This window comes from Lygodium microphyllum, chromosome 27 (assembly GCF_053477565.2).
Source record: "Lygodium microphyllum isolate KBCC chromosome 27, Lygodium_microphyllum_v1.1.10, whole genome shotgun sequence".
NCBI classification, from domain to species: domain Eukaryota; kingdom Viridiplantae; phylum Streptophyta; class Polypodiopsida; order Schizaeales; family Lygodiaceae; genus Lygodium; species Lygodium microphyllum.
In genome coordinates this window covers 15,193,047-15,208,874 of record NC_141161.1, presented here as the reverse complement: position 1 = coordinate 15,208,874, position 15,828 = coordinate 15,193,047, and positions in this window count along the sequence as shown.

Here is a 15,828-nt window from a genome sequence, read left to right as displayed (position 1 = left end):
AAAGAGAAAATATGAGCATCAATGACTACCACATGAAGGTGAAGAAGATTGCAGATGCACTAGCTTCCATTGGGTCACCAGTGGAAGATGATGATTTAGTTTCTGTGACCTTGAATGGTCTAGGAAAGGATTATGCACAGTTTCGGACATCCATTTCAGTTCGTGAAAGATTTCCTGATTTTGAGGAGTTGATTGCTCTTCTAATTTCTGAGGAGCAGAGAAATGGTGGTGCATCTTCTTCAGGAGGAACTTCAAAAGAAGCTGTCTTCTACTCAAATACAGGAAGAGGTAGAGGCAGAGGTAGAGGAGGCCAATCTGGAGGCCATGGTAGAAATCAAAATATGCAGCAAACTCAAGAAAACCAGTCCTATGGAGGAGGACGTGGTAACTCTAGAGGCAGGGGAGCCAAAGAGGTCGTGGTGGATGGCAAAGAGGGCAAAATGCAAACAGCAATGTTGAATGCTACTACTGTGGTAAAATGGGTCATATGGCTAAAGACTGCTATAAAAAGCAGAATGACATCATGAATGGAAAACTGCAACAAGGAAATTATGCATCTTCTAGTAGACAGGGTGATGACAGAAATGAGCATTTGTTTATGGTGCAGCACATGAACAATTCTGTGACAAGTGCAGAAGAAAGCAATGATGTATGGTATGTTGACTCAGGTGCATCAAACCACATGACAGGTCATGCAGAATGGATGGAGGATGCAAGGAAAATGGAAAAATCAGGATTTGTGGAGACTGGTGATGATACTGCACATCCTATTGTGCAGATTGGAAAAATTCCCTTGTCTATGCAGGATGGGAAAAAGAAATACCTGTCGGATGTATTTCATGTCCCGAATATCACCAAGAATCTGGTTTCTGTTGGTCAAATGGTTGAGTAGGGCTTGCAGGTTAGATTTAATCCTCATGGATGCTTTGTTGAGGATATGAAAAATAAAGGTCGCTTGATAGCAAAAGGAAAGAAGAAGGGCAGAATGTTTACGTTGGATGCAGACATGCTTGAATTGAGTGCAGCAATGTTTGCACATGGGACTGCTGTAGTTGCAGATATTGATATTTGGCATAAACGCATTGGTCATGTTAATGTACAGCGACTTAAATCAATGCAGGCCCAAAATATTGTTGCAGGATTGCCTAAATTCAAGGTTGCAGAAATGCAGAAGGTATGTGAAGCCTGTCAGTTTGGAAAGCAGGCAAGGAAACCATTTCCTAGACATGTTCAAGAGAGTAAGAAGCCGTTGGAATTAATCCACTCCGATGTGTGGACTACTAAAGCTGCATCTCTTGGAGGCTGTCATTATTTTGTCACTTTTATTGATGACTATAGCAGAAACGTTTGGGTGTATTTTATGAAAAAGAAAAGTGAAGTTTTTGGGCATTTCAAAACTCTTAAAGCTATGGTTGAAAAAGAAACAGGCTTGCAAATAAAATGCCTAAGGTCAGATCGAGGGGGAGAGTACCTCTCAAATGAGTTTGCAAGGTTCTTGAAGGAGCATGGCATAAAGCAGCAATATTCATGTAGTCATACCCCACAACAAAATGGAATTGCAAAAAGGAAAAACATGCATATTGGAGAGGTATCTCGTGCCATGCTCAACGAAAAAGGCTTGCCAGATTTTTACTGGGCTGAAGCAGTTGCTACAGTAGTCTATATAATGAACAGGACTCCCACTGCAGCAATACATGGAGTGACTCCAGAGGAGAGGTATACTGGTAGGAAACCAGATATTTCTCATTTGAAATTTTTTGGTTGCATTGCCTATGTACATGTGCCAGATGAGTTGAGATCCAAGTTGGATCCAAAAGTTGAGAAGTGCATCTTTATTGGTTACTCTCTGCAGAAGCAAAAAGGGTATAGATGCTATAACCCTTCTACTCGTAAGTTTACAATGAGCAGAGATGTTGTTTTTGATGAGATGAGTAGCTGGTATAAACCAGTAAATGTGATTGATGATGTAGATGCACAAAATGGTAATGCTGCACAGAATTCACAACAGCAGTCACATAATATTAGTGGACCTGGAGCGTCCTCTAGCAGTGGTTCACATTCTTCGCCATGGACAGGCAGATTGAGATCAGGAGAATCTTCTCAAAGCAATGCAGATAGTGGTATGTAGGTATCACGAAAAGGAAAAGAGAAGATAGATCAGTCCATGTTTGATGTGAATGCAGGTCACTCTTATGTGGATGGTGAATCCAGTGGCTCAGAACAGAGCATTGGTGATGAGTTGGGTATTCCTTCTATTGTTACACCTGGAGTAAGGAAGACCAAGGATGTTTTGAGAGCACCTGGGAGTGAACCTATTTTGCGCAAGTCTACGAGAGCTAGGTATCTTGTGGATAGGCTGAAATATGATGGATTTACAGCCATTCACTATGCATATATGGTCAAAGTGATACAGGAACCAGAACCCACTTCTTTTGAGCAAGCCATGGGAAAAGAAAAATGGGAGAAAGCTATGGATGAAGAAATGGATGCCTTGAAAGCAAATGCTACATGGGAGTTAGTACCTTTGCCGAAAGGTAAGAATGCAATTGGGTATAAGTGGGTTTATAAGGTGAAGCACAATGCAGATGGTTTTGTGAACAGATACAAGGCCAGATTAGTAGTCAAGGGATATGCACAAACATATGGCATTGACTATGAAAAAACATTCAGTCCGGTTGCAAGGATGGCAACCGTAAGAGCAGTCATTGCTATGGCTGCATCAAAGGGATGGTCTTTACATCAGATGGATGTAAAGAATACATTCTTGCATGGTGATTTGCAAGAAGAGGTCTATATGGAGCAGCCACCAGGTTATGTGCATGCTGTTCATCTTGAGTTTGTTTGCAGGTTGAAGAAAGCCTTGTATGGCTTGAAGCAAGCACCTAGAGCATGGTCTGACAAGATATGATAGTATCTTGTCACTATTGGCTTTCAGATTTCCAAGGCCGATTTCTCACTTTATGTGAGAAAAACAGAGAAAGGTATTATGCTACTTGTCATTTATGTTGATGATTTGATTATGACAGGTGATAGTGATGAAGATATCCTTCATGTGAAAATGCTATTGAAGCAGAAGTTTGAGATGAAGGATTTGGGAGAGCTGCGTTATTTCTTGGGCATTGAGGTGATTAGATCACCAAGTGGGATACAGCTCTTGCAGAGGCAGTATGGATTGGACATGCTGTCCAAATATGGAATGACAAGTTGTAAGCCTATTTCAGTTCCTTTGGAGCAAAATGTGAAGTTGAGCACAGATGCAGGTGAGCTTCTGGAAGACCCTACTATGTACAGATGCATAGTAGGAAGCTTGATTTATATGACTATTACCAGGCCAGATTTGAGCTATGTTGTTGGATTGGTAAGTCAGTTTATGCAGGCTCCAAGGAAACCGCATTTGGATGCGGCTAGATGCATACTCAGGTATGTGAAGTCCACATTGCAGTATGGACTATTTTATGAGACTGGGGTTCAGATACAGTTGCATGGATACACTGATGCTGATTGGGCTGGTAGCATTTCTGATAGACGATCTACCAGTGGGTATGTGTTCTCTTTTGGGAGTGCTGTAGTCACTTGGAGCAGCAAGAAACAACCTATAGTTGCCTTGTCGAGCACAGAGGCTGAGTACAGGGGTGCAGCAATGGCTGCATGTGAGGTAGCTTGGTTGCATAAGCTACTTTATGATATGCATTAGCCTACAGATGGGCCAGTTGTCATTTATTTTGACAACATGAGCAGTATACACTTGGCAAATAACCCAGTCTATCATGCTAGAACAAAGCACATTGAGATGCATTATCACTATGTGCGAGAGAGGGTTTTACTAGGTCTTATTGATCTAGTTTATGTTAGCACAGAGGATCAGGTAGCTGACATATTCACGAAGGCATTGGGCGCAAAGAAGCTGCGCAAGTTGAGAGACCTGCTTGGTGTGCAGGAATTGGGATTGAGCTCGAGGGGGAATGTTGAGATATCGAGCTCCACTCGTGATATGCCAGGGTGACCGTTGTGCATTTATGTCACCGACTTGTCAGGCGGTTTGTATACCGCCCATGAATAATAGCTAGATGACAGCTATCCTTATCTACTCTAGTTCATGGCTCAGTTAGTATGCCACCTTAGTTAGTTGAGTTTGGTTTGAGACCCATATATAGGGTTCTTCTATTTCTTTGTAAGAGAGTTCTTTTGGCTTACATAACTAAGAGGAGAAAAACAGTTTTCAGCCTCCACCTTTGTGTGTATTCCCCCATTGTGCAAGCAAGAAAGCTACAAGTGAGACTCCTTCCTTCTCTCCCACAATCTTGACATGGTTTGCATGATGAAGTAAAGGACACGAGTTCAGAGTTGAGTGTTGATGTAGAGCTGACGGCGCTTTCGTTGGAGTCTTTAATACCTACAATTGGAAAACCTCTCAGGTGGTCTCTCCCTAAGGGATAGTGCTAGTTTTCGTAGCGTGCACAAGACATATTTGGATTAGTTTGGGAGACAGGTCAAACTCTAAGCAAGGCTGGAGTATTGCCCCGCACTTGAGGACCCAAACTATGTATAGACTTTGGTGTAGATATTATGTGAGTGTGCATGCATACTTAGATATTATGTAGTTAGAAGGCCACGGGCTAGGTTCTTGTAACAATGTGTGGATGAAGCCAAGTTGTCCCTATTGAGAAGTTCTCGTGAAAGTGTATGAGACATCCTTTGCGTTGTGACTGCACGACATAGCATAATTGAATACAGGAACACCGCACTTTCGGTAGTTAGCTGGAAGCTATTGGACTTGTTTTGTGGAGGACGGTGTACTTTTCATGGCCAATCGTGCGGTGCCTACCACCATTGATCGTAATGGTATTAAAGTAGAGTGCCGGAGGGGACTGTGCAAGTGGGTCAGGGTGACATGTCTAACCACAGGCGAGACAAGCTCACCTCGGTATGTCCTGCCCTTGATGTGCCCTGAAATTTTGTGGGTGATGCTAGGGGGTTAGGGGGCTAGGGATGGAGCCAGCCGACCAAGGTCACTGGACGCACCTCACTTAAGGACCCCTAGGTGCAGTGCTGTGATCATGGGTGCTTCTTATTTCTCCGTTTTTTTTTTTGCGTCAAAGTACAACCGCTGCAATATGCTGAGGCTATGAGCCTTTTTTGCTGGGAAATGTCAAGCCTAGAAGGCTCTGGAAATGGATATGACAACGATGATTGTGCCCGAGCCTCGTTGTTAGGGGAGCCGTTGTTGTGATATTGGTGTGATTGGGGGACACCCGTCGTGAGCTCACTATAGCGCTTGGCCCTGGAAGAGAGTGTAGCCCACGACTATGCTTTGATATGAGCAATGTGGGTACTCACAAGGGTGATTTTTTGCGTTCCGCAACGTGGTTGTGTTGCGGTTTGTGGTCTTGCGCTGGCCTGGCCGTTGGACACGTTTGCGCGAGGACCTGTGTCATCCTGCATCCACTTGTCACTTCGTGAGAGTATATGCTCACTTGCGTTAAGTACATCGAACAAATGCAATCATGCTAAGACATAATTTTTCAGAATTCTATGATGTCTATTGGGATGCCTATTTCATTGCTTGTTAAGGTCGCATACATTAATGAGAGGTAACGGAAATGTGTACGTGGGGATCTTGCCCCTTTACTCATCAAAAACAAAAAGTTATGGCATGCTGACTTTTCGAGCTACTTGCACATCATTGGGGTTTAGTCGATAGGTACGAGGCGGGGTGAATCCGGTTGGCCAGGCGACCGGGGCGGTGCTAGTGCGGGGTTCTCGTGAGGCTGTGCAGGGAACATGTCGGCCAGGACATGAATGGTGTAGTCTCGGGCCGCTACCGTTTCCAGAATGTCTTTAAACAATTCATTAAATTCTTCCCTATCTCGAGCCGCCTTGTCACTTCGTGAGCACGTGGTGCTCGGGGGGGAGGGGGGGGGGTCTGTGCAATTGTCGTTGCCACGTGCTGCGCGTTCCTTTGAGTCTCGACTTTCTTAGCTTGGGGATTCTTCGGCCTTTGTCCTGGACGGTGTCTCTTAGGGCCTTGCTTCTTCGTGTACCCTTTGAGGGTGGGCACGTAGCGCACCGGTGGAGAGGCACATGCCACATGTTCCCGGCGTGTGCAAAGAGCGTCCTTGCATGCCAGCTGATCGTGGTTCTCCATGTTTTTCTTCTAGAAACCTGTAGAATGCAATATAAGAGTTAGGCTTTGATACGAGATAAGAGCGTTCGCATGGCGGAATGACAGTGTGGGTTATCTAATGCATATGACTTAGAAGAGGCGGAGTGGGATGCGCTGTGCTCGTTGTGGCGGGGTGGCCCTCGTGATGATGTTGACTCAGCCTCCTGCCATTAGCAGGTCTTGGCTCACGCCGAGTTACATTGGCTAGTGGCTCTGCGTTTGGAAGACTCCTTATCGGAAGGATAGGCCGGGGAGGGGATCGTGGACAGAGCGAGAGAGAGACTGTGCCCTGCTTATGTCCTTTGGACAGAGCTACCGTGTGGTAATGCGGAGCACATGCTCTTTGCCCGGAGGCGGGCATGATCTGGTGAACGTGAAACCGGCCTAGCATAGCTTGGCAGCCCTATTTTGTCTGTCTGCGCTTGACTTGTTATGGCTTGTGTGTGTTGATAATGTCTATACAAGGTGACACGAAAATCATTGTATATATATGTGTACACACATTTGTCCGAACCCTTGGCGCGGGATTGTACTGAAGCGTGGCAGACACATCTAGCACACGTGGTAGCTTACTCAATACTGATAAATATTTCGCCACATCGAGTAGCATGGAACCTTGCCCGAGTCTACTGGCAACATCTAACTCCTCCTCAGCAAGAACTTTATCAAACAGAGGGTTTTCTTGGCTTGGTTTGGCCAAGTCCTTGCCCCGAATGGCAGTCAGCACACTCGAAGGGAAGTTGGTGCCACATAGGTTGGGTCTCTTTGGGATCGCCATTTGGCCAATCGCTCCTCAGAGACTGTCATGATCTGAGTCCCTAGTTCGGCCATTGCAACATGGTTTTCACACCAACGCTGCTCAAATCGACTTTGGCCTACTAACAGTCGCTTTAGTTGCTCTATATCTACGAGATTCAGTTGGCAGTGCACTTCATTGAACGTGACGGTTAAGCGCAGTTCGTCAGCTTCCTCGCCCGAGATGAGTCACAAACATTCGTGTAGGAGCATGCTATAGTGCTCATCTAGATGTTCCTGCTCTACCCAAGATAAAGGGAAGGGCAAGTAATCTCCAAGCTGCTCCTTGGGGATTGTGCCCATGTCCGCAAGGACGTAAACTCATGCAAACACCTTGAGCTTAGCATCCAACTCAGTTAAGCATTCTGTGACACTTCTATGTTCAACGAGGGCTTGCTCGGTTGCTATCTCATGCAAGGTTCTAGGAGTTTGCCTAGGCTTTAGCATGGCTGGGGGGTTCAGGCCTATATGAGCAAGATTGGTCAACGCTAGGATTGCTCATGCTCTTGGGGTTTCCATGTTTCTCTTGAGGCTTCGTTATTGCGTCATGGTTCTTTTTGGGTGTGACTGGTGTGAATTCGTCACCCCGTCGTGACAGTGTTGTATCCACTCTTGATTTGTCAATGCGAGTTCTATTGTCAGTGGATAGAGTGTTGCAAGCAGCCATTGATGGTAACGACTGCTTTGATTTGTCAGAGCATACGGATGTGTCTGAGGTTTCACCGCTATTAGGAGAGGCATCAGTGGGCTCATTGGTGGATGGACTCGATGCTTTATTCATTAGCTCTCTAGCACTCTTCGTCCCAATGTTCTTGGGGTCCACAACCACCTGCAACTGTTGTTGTCTTCGCTGTTTTCTCCTCTTTTTCTTGGTCAGTGCAGGTGCATCTAACAGCTCACGACCCTGGGCTATGTCGACTGTTGATGTGCTTAGTTGGGCCTCAACATTTCCCTTCTCTAGTGGGTTCTCATGGGACCTAGTCGTGGCCTGCGGAGTAGCCTTGCCAGGTTGCATGGGTACAACTGTCTCCCTTTTGGGAGAGTCTAGCTCTTCCGCTCATTCCCATGTGCTTAACCCCTCTAGCCCAGGTTTTATGCACTTTGGAAGTGCTGGAGTCGTTAAGGAGGTAGGTCGTGACACCTCCTTCACAGGTAGACTATTTCGGACACGTTCTGCAAGGGGCATGGTCACGGCCAAAGGCTATGACTGTTGTGGTCCCTGATTGGAAGTAGTGGTGGCTAATACAGTGGACTCTGGCTATTATTGGTAGACTGTGGTGCCAAGTCCTTAGGCAGATCAGAGGTGGTAGTGTCTTTTGTTGCCCTTTACGCATTCACTTGTGCAGGTTGAGTAGTGGCACGAGGTTGCTGCTATCGTGCTTCCCGTGTCCATTTAGGTGAAGATGATGTAGGAGATTTGAGACTCCTACATGGGCTTGGCACTGATTGGAGAATTTGCTCGTGATTGTTAGACGATTTTGTCATTAGCTTTGTTGAGCAATTAGCCTCATCATGAGCAATGTTGTGCCTGTGGTGCTCATTATCCTCTTGGGAAGTCAAAGGCTCCTTGGGCACTAGTGGACCTTGTGCACGCTCGACAGTTACCTCTGATATATGCTTGTTAAGCACGCTAGGCTGAGGATCTACTTTTTGATAGGTCATGCTCGGTTTTTTGATTTTGATCGTGAGGGGCTCAATCACTCCAATATTTGTGGTTCGAGACTTGGATTTTCGTTTAGATTTCCTCCTATGCCTCTTTGCCTTTGACATAATTGGGGCTTCTAACAGCGGTGGTTTAGCAGGGGGTTTTGGTACCCAAATCCATTGATTGCCCGCATAATACCCTTGAGCACGAAGCAACGCCTTGGATATCCATCGTGGCGTTGTGCTAGCTCTCCATCGACGCCTTCGTCTATAAGGCTTGGGCTTCCTTCTTGGTCTTCTACGATACTTGTATGAAATCCTATCCTTGGCCTTGTCTCCTAACCCTTTTGTTTCAAGCATGGCCTCACTTACTGGTTCTTTCTGTTCAACCTGCGCTTGTATTAACTCTTTCAACAACTCCTTGCTCTCATTACTAGGCTTTCTTGGCATGTCAGAATGCTCCTTGCCATTCCCTCGAGGTTCGTTGAGGTCGCCCTTGCTAAAGGTTGTGACCATCCGACACCTGGTAGTGTCAGGTGTATCCTCTGCTCTACATAGTCAGCCTCACATTTGGTCGCCCTTTTGAATGGTCTTCCCAGGAGGGTTTCTTTATTCAACACCATTTGGAGGAACATGAAACATGATAGGCAAGCTTTCAGTTTCAATTGTTGCAAGGATATTGCACTTTCCTATGAGTGCTTGTGAAGGTCCCCCATAAGGGCTAAGAGTTGCATTAGTCGGTGTCAGCTCTGGTTGGCCTAGTAGGGTCCATGCCTCATAGGTCTAGACATTAAAATTTGCCCCTTCATCAATCAAAGCATCAATAGTATGCTCTCTCTTTGTGGTGAGTTTGACCCTAAGATAAGCAAGTGGTACTATGTCTTCATCTTTCGAGTCTTGGCCTGTAAATTTAAGCCTTCTAACAAATGCCCTTGAGTCCACACTTGCATGACCAGAAGTGGATTCTCCACCAATGTCTTGGGTTGTCTGTGCAGTGTTGCTCAAGGTACATCTCTCGTCAAGAGTGTCATGTCTAGTCATCTTGGCATTTGTAGCTTGCTGATGTTGCATTTCGCTTTGACTGGACATGGTTTGAACACAATGTCTTTGTGTTCTCGGGGTGTGGCCTTTTTTCCCTTGATGGCTAGATTGTCCCGTTAAGGTTCTAGGGTCTCTGTTTGCTTCTATTCGAGTGCGGCCTTCTGGTTGCTCCTTTGCAAGGGAGCTTCCATGCTCGCATAGGGCCATTACTGCACAAGGGTCTAAGTTGGAGGGCTTGTCACAGCGCACGTTCTCTCTCTAACCTACTTGGGGTGGAAAAGGAGGGGGTAGGGCCCCCTTTGCGGGGGTCCTGGAGGCAGTCCCCTCCTCAACCCGCAGGGTCGTTGTGGTAGGCACCATGCATAGCTTGGAGGATCGTTCCGCCAAATCTTGAACCACTTACTCGAGGGTTTGGCCCAGTCGTGGGTCTACAGTGCGCCTTTCATTCTATAAAGCCTGTGGGGTCAATTTCGGGGCTTGGCACTCCTTTTCCACTTCGTTGCCTCATTCGTTTTTGGGTCTAATTAGGCTTTCCCCCTTGGTGGATTGCGCCTAAGTCCCTGGCCTTGTGATTGCCTACCTCTAGCTCCTAAGCAGTTGCGCCCTACGATTTTACCTATTCCATGAGCCAGAATAGCATTCTGGGTGTCCTACGGCCTTCCGATAGTTCGCGCTATTGCGTTTTAGCCGGGCCAGGTCAAATTTTTGAAAATTTGATAAAAAATTGCACTCGGACCAATTGGTCCGAATTGCAGGGTCCGAGTAGATCACTCGGACGGGCCGAGGCACAGGGCCGAGGGCCGAATTTCAGGGTTTGACTCGGATGGCTTTGATTCGGGACGGCCGAATGGCAAATTCGAACAAGGTGATTCGGACGGGCCGAATGGCACTTGGGCTGAGGGTCAAATGTGGAGAGTGGCCGAGGGCCGAATTGGAGGCTCGGACGGGTCGTTCGGACGGGCCAAGGTTGAATGTGCCACGTGGCAAAAAGTTTTGACTTGAACGGGCTGAATGGGCTCACTCGGACGGTTTTGACTCGGACGGAGAGTTTGGGCGAGGAGCCGGTTGGTCCAAGGGCCGAGTTCGGGCCGAGTCTAGGCCTCGGACCAGAGTCGACGTGACTCCGATGCGCCAAACGCCGCGAGTGTTTTTGCTGAAGCTCCCAAAATTCATCATGTAGGGCTCTGGGGGCCTTCCCCCTTGTCGAGCAACTCCAGGTTGGTCCTACTACTGTAGGGGGAGGTGTAGAATTACTTGGGCTAGCCGAAGATCTCCCTGATGCCAAGATCGAAGCAGATTTCCTCGCCAAGCTTTCCTCTTCTCTCCTGCTCTCCTGAAACCCTGCAATGCACAATGTGGCCTTTCTTGCCACTTTTGGTCCTTATACCCTCTTCCGAGTATGGTATTGGCACCCCCAACAACTCACTTACCGACCTCAGGTATCACAAGTAAGTTTTTTACCACTTTTGCACAATTCTTGCCCTATTTCTGCCCTGTTTTGCAACAGTAACCCTAATGCTTATTTTCTTTGTTTTTCTTTGTTTTCTCCTACTCTAATGCATACAACTCATAAAGTAAATACCTACTCTACTCCATCTCACTACATAACTCTCAAAAAGAAAAAAACCTACTTCCCAAGGAGATCGAATACCATGTTCAACCCCCTCACTACCTACCTATCTCAAGTACCGGTTTGAGGAAACCCTTACTTGGATGCTCGATTCGAAGGGCGCAAGTGCTCAAGGTTTGAATCCATTTGTCCTGGCAATGGAACCAAAATATGGGAGCTTTCGCTCAACCACCAAGACCCACGGACCGCTTATTGTTTCAAGTGTTCCAAGCCGAGCACTAATGGCTACCTCTCACATAGCCGACGCGCCATCCATATCTACGGGTGTAGTGAGCTTACCTCCATGCCATTTGAGTTACCTCCTCTCCCACGCACTCTGGTTGCTCCACGATCCAAGTGCAAGCTTCAAGCAAGCTCCATCCTCAAGCTCCACGCTCCAAGCTCCATGGCCGCGAGCAAGGCAAGAGAAGAGAAGAGAAGAGAAGAAGAGAGGAGAAGATGGAGAGCTTCTCCTCCCTGGTCCCTCACCCTCACACACTCACTCCCTCACACTCTCACACTCCCTCTCTCAAGCACAAGCTCAAGCAAGCAAGCAAGAAGAAGAAGAAGAAGAGGAGAGCCACTTTTTGCCACACACGAGAATGAGCTTCTCATTCACTTTTCAACTTTATATACAAAACCCTAAATCCCTTTTGGGCGGTCATCCCCTTTTCCCCTTTTTTACATGGCCAGCCATAGCCTAGGCCCTTTTTCCCATTGTCCTTCTATCTTCCTAGCTTCTTTTCCACCGCCCGTCTACATTTATAAATTGCATGGGTGAGAGCCCAGCGCTCCTTGAATTAAACCATGATATGCTTGCACTATTTTACAAAAGTATTGATTCATGCTTTTTCTTGTGCACCTTTGCCTTCCATTTCTCTCGCCTTGGCCTTTGTCTTTGTCTTTGTCTTTTATTTTGGCTTTTCGGCTTTTCCACTGCCTAGCACTCTTTTACAAGATTTTAGGGTGCGCCTTTGTATTTTAAAATGCACCTTTCCCCTTTTGCAGCAACTGCCTAGGACTTTTAAGGTTGCCCTTGCACTTTTGGCCTTTTCTCCTCTCCTTTCTTCAGTTGAGCTACCTCTTTTCCGCCTTTGCCCTGCATCTTTTTTATTTCCTTTTGCTTTCTTCGTGTTGGGATTAACACATAGCATTTACATAACAAAAAGACTCACCACAATCTATGACCATGACATAGTCTAGAGATGGAGTGCATCTATCTGGTGCTCTAGAAACCCTCATAGACCTCGTTAAAACTAGCTCAATAGTAGCCTCTAGTTGTCTCATTTGTCTATATTGTAAAACATGAGACTTTTGCTACTCCCACCTCACCATTTGCTAGCTGTCCAAGCCCTGTATAATCTAGAATGGATCGTAAAATTTGCTCATGTGTTGGCTATCCATTCTCTCGGGATACTAACTATGAATCTCAACTTTTTTTAATGGGTTGCTTATGCATTTTATTCTCATTAAAGATAACATCATGGTTGCATACTATCTTGTTTGATTCAAGATCCCACAAGCAATAGCCCATTTCACCTGATTCTCCATACCCAACAAAAAAATGTATTTATTAGACTTAGGATCAAGCTTATCTCGATTGTCCCTAGGTATATGCATAAATGTCTCACATGCAGAAACATGCAAGTGATCATAACTAAGTCTCTTGCGATACCATAACCTTGCCATCCAATGAATTGCTAGGAGACCTTTTGATCAAATGCATTGTTGTCTTTATAGCTTTAGCCCAAAATCCATTAGTGAGACCATCATTAGAGAGGATACTATGGACCATTTATTGAATGGTGATGTTTATCTTCCAAGCCACACCATTTTGAGCAAGATCTTCAGGAGCTGTCAACTCTCTCTTAATACCATGACTTACAGAAAAGTTCATAAAGTCATGCAAGGTGTACTCTCTACTATTATTAGTCCTCAAGCACTTAATCTTCTTGTTCGAGTGATTCTTTGCAAATGTCAAGAACTTTTAAAATGCATCCAACATATCACTTTTCTTACAAAGAGGATTAGCCCAAATTTTCATCGTGATATCATTGATAAAAGTAACAAAAGTATAATTTTTAACCCTCAAACGAATGAAGGTGGAAAATCCAGAAAAGCTAAACAAGAAGACAAAGACAGAGGCCAAGGCAAAGAGAAATGGAAGACAAAGACGCACAAGGAGAAGAGTCCTAAATAAGGGAGAAAGGCGCACAAGGAAAAGCGCAAGTCAAAACTTTTGTAAAAGAGCGCAAGCGCATCATGGTTTAATTCAAGGAGCGTCGGGCTCTCACCCGTGCAATTTGTAAATGTAGATGGGTGGTGGAAAGGAAGCTAGGAAGATAGAAGGACAATGGGAAAAAGGGCCTAGGCTACGGCCGGCCATGTAAAAAGGGGAAAAGGGGATGACCGCCCAAAAGGGATTTAGGATTTTGTATATAAAGTTGAAAAGTGAATGAGAAGCTCATTCTTGTGTGTGGCCAAAAGTGGCTCTCCTCTTCTTCTTCTTCTCCTTCTTCTTGCTTGCTTGAGCTTATGCTTGAGAGAGGGAGCGTGAGAGTATGAGGGACTGAGTGTGTGAGGGTGAGGGACCGAGGAGGAGAAGCTCTCCATCTTCTCCTCTCTTCTTCTCTTCTCTTCTCTTCTCTTCTCTTGCTTGCGGCAATGGAGTTTGGAGCGTGGAGCTTGAGGATGGAGCTTGCTTGAAGCTTGCACTTGGATTGTGGAGCTACCGGAGTGCGCGGGAGAGGAGGTAACTCGAACGGCATGGAGGTAAGCTCACTACACCCGTAGATATGGATGGCGCGTCGGCTATGTGAGAGGTAGCCATTAGTGCTCGGCTTGGAACACTTAAAACAATAAGCGGTCCGTGGGTCTTGGCGGTTGAGCGAAAGCTCCCACAATAATGCTTCCCCCAATGAAACCATGGGTATTAGCCCATACAAATTGCTATGAACCAAGTCAAGACATTTTGACCTTCTACTCCCACTATCTCTCTTATGTGATATTTTTGTTTGCTTTCCAAAGAGACAATTCTTACAAAAATTGAGACTAAAATTTTTTAGACAAGGAAGATAATTCAAACAACACAAAGTTTTCATTTGAGTGACTAACATTTGTCCCAAATGGTGATGCCATAAAGAAATAGACAGGTGTTTAGTGACAACTACAATATGGTCTTAAACACTAAAAATATGCAAAGGATACAAAGTACTAAATTTCAACCCTTTGTCCATAGCAAGATATCCCTTGCAAAACTTCCACACATGATTACCAAATATCACTCTATAATACACTCATCAAACTACCATGTATGATCAAAGTCTTTGAAACATTCTGTAAGATTAAAAAACATCCCTTTGAGAATGACAACTATATATCACGAATACTAACAATATTATATGCATAGTTGTTTCCAAGAAGGACACATTCTCTTTTTCCAACAACATAAGTAGAGAATCACTCCCTATGTAAAGTAAGATGAAATGATTCTTCCAAAATCCATAAGCTAATTTTGAGACATGTCATTATCCATGTTAACCAAGAATGCATCACCAAAAGAGGATACAAACAAGGCATCACCATCATCAATGCCACATGCATTAATCTCCTCAATTTTTATTTTGCTTTTCTCTTTGCTATTGTCCTCATTTTCCTTCTTGTGTTTTTTTTTCTTCTAATTGTAGCAACTCTTTTTTATGTATCCCTTCTTGTCATAGAAGTAGCATTTTATATCCTTTTTGCTATATGATTTGCTTCTTGATTTATCTCTCTCATGAGAGTCTCCCTTGGCATTTGACCTTTCTCTCAAGATAAGTGCATTGGAGCTCTTTGACCCTACATTGTTTTTTCTATTTGCCTCCTTGATGAGCAAGCAACTCTCAATATTAGCACTCGTAAGATCACCTGCAAGTGCAAAGTTTCTAATGGTAGTCCAAAAAGTATCCAAACTCTTAGGCAAAGTGACTAACAAGAACATGTAACCCTTTATTATAACCCTTGTTTTTGAAAGACAAGCTATCCCTATGGTTAAACAGCCCCTGTGCTTGCACGCATCAAAACCATGTACCAAGATCTCTTTCCAAGAATCCAAAACCAAGCTATTTTACTCTAAACCTAGGCATAAGTAATTGCCAAATCACTATCAAAATGGAATATTATAGCCCCAAATAGAGCCTCAATGGCTCAAGCATCTACTTGAATCAAATTTAGATCTCGAGGATGAGAGTAGTACCTCTATCAATGTGTAGGCAACAAGCATCTATGTCAAAGAAGCTCATATCCTCAACCTTTATGAAAAATATTCACTTTCCATGCTCCTCACTCTAAGGATAAGCTTCCATGAATACAAAACATTGCTTTGATACTAATTGAAAGTGAAACAATGGTAAAATGCAAGATAGATGTCATGGAGTGCAAGAGAGTTGAGAGAGAGAAGAACACAATAAAGTTATGTGGGTAAAAAATGAATATTACTCTTATACTTTGTTATCTTCACTTGTATATGAATGTATAGTGTGTATATACAAGGGGATACCCACCCAACTATTAGCCATTGTTCTTTACCCCAACATGA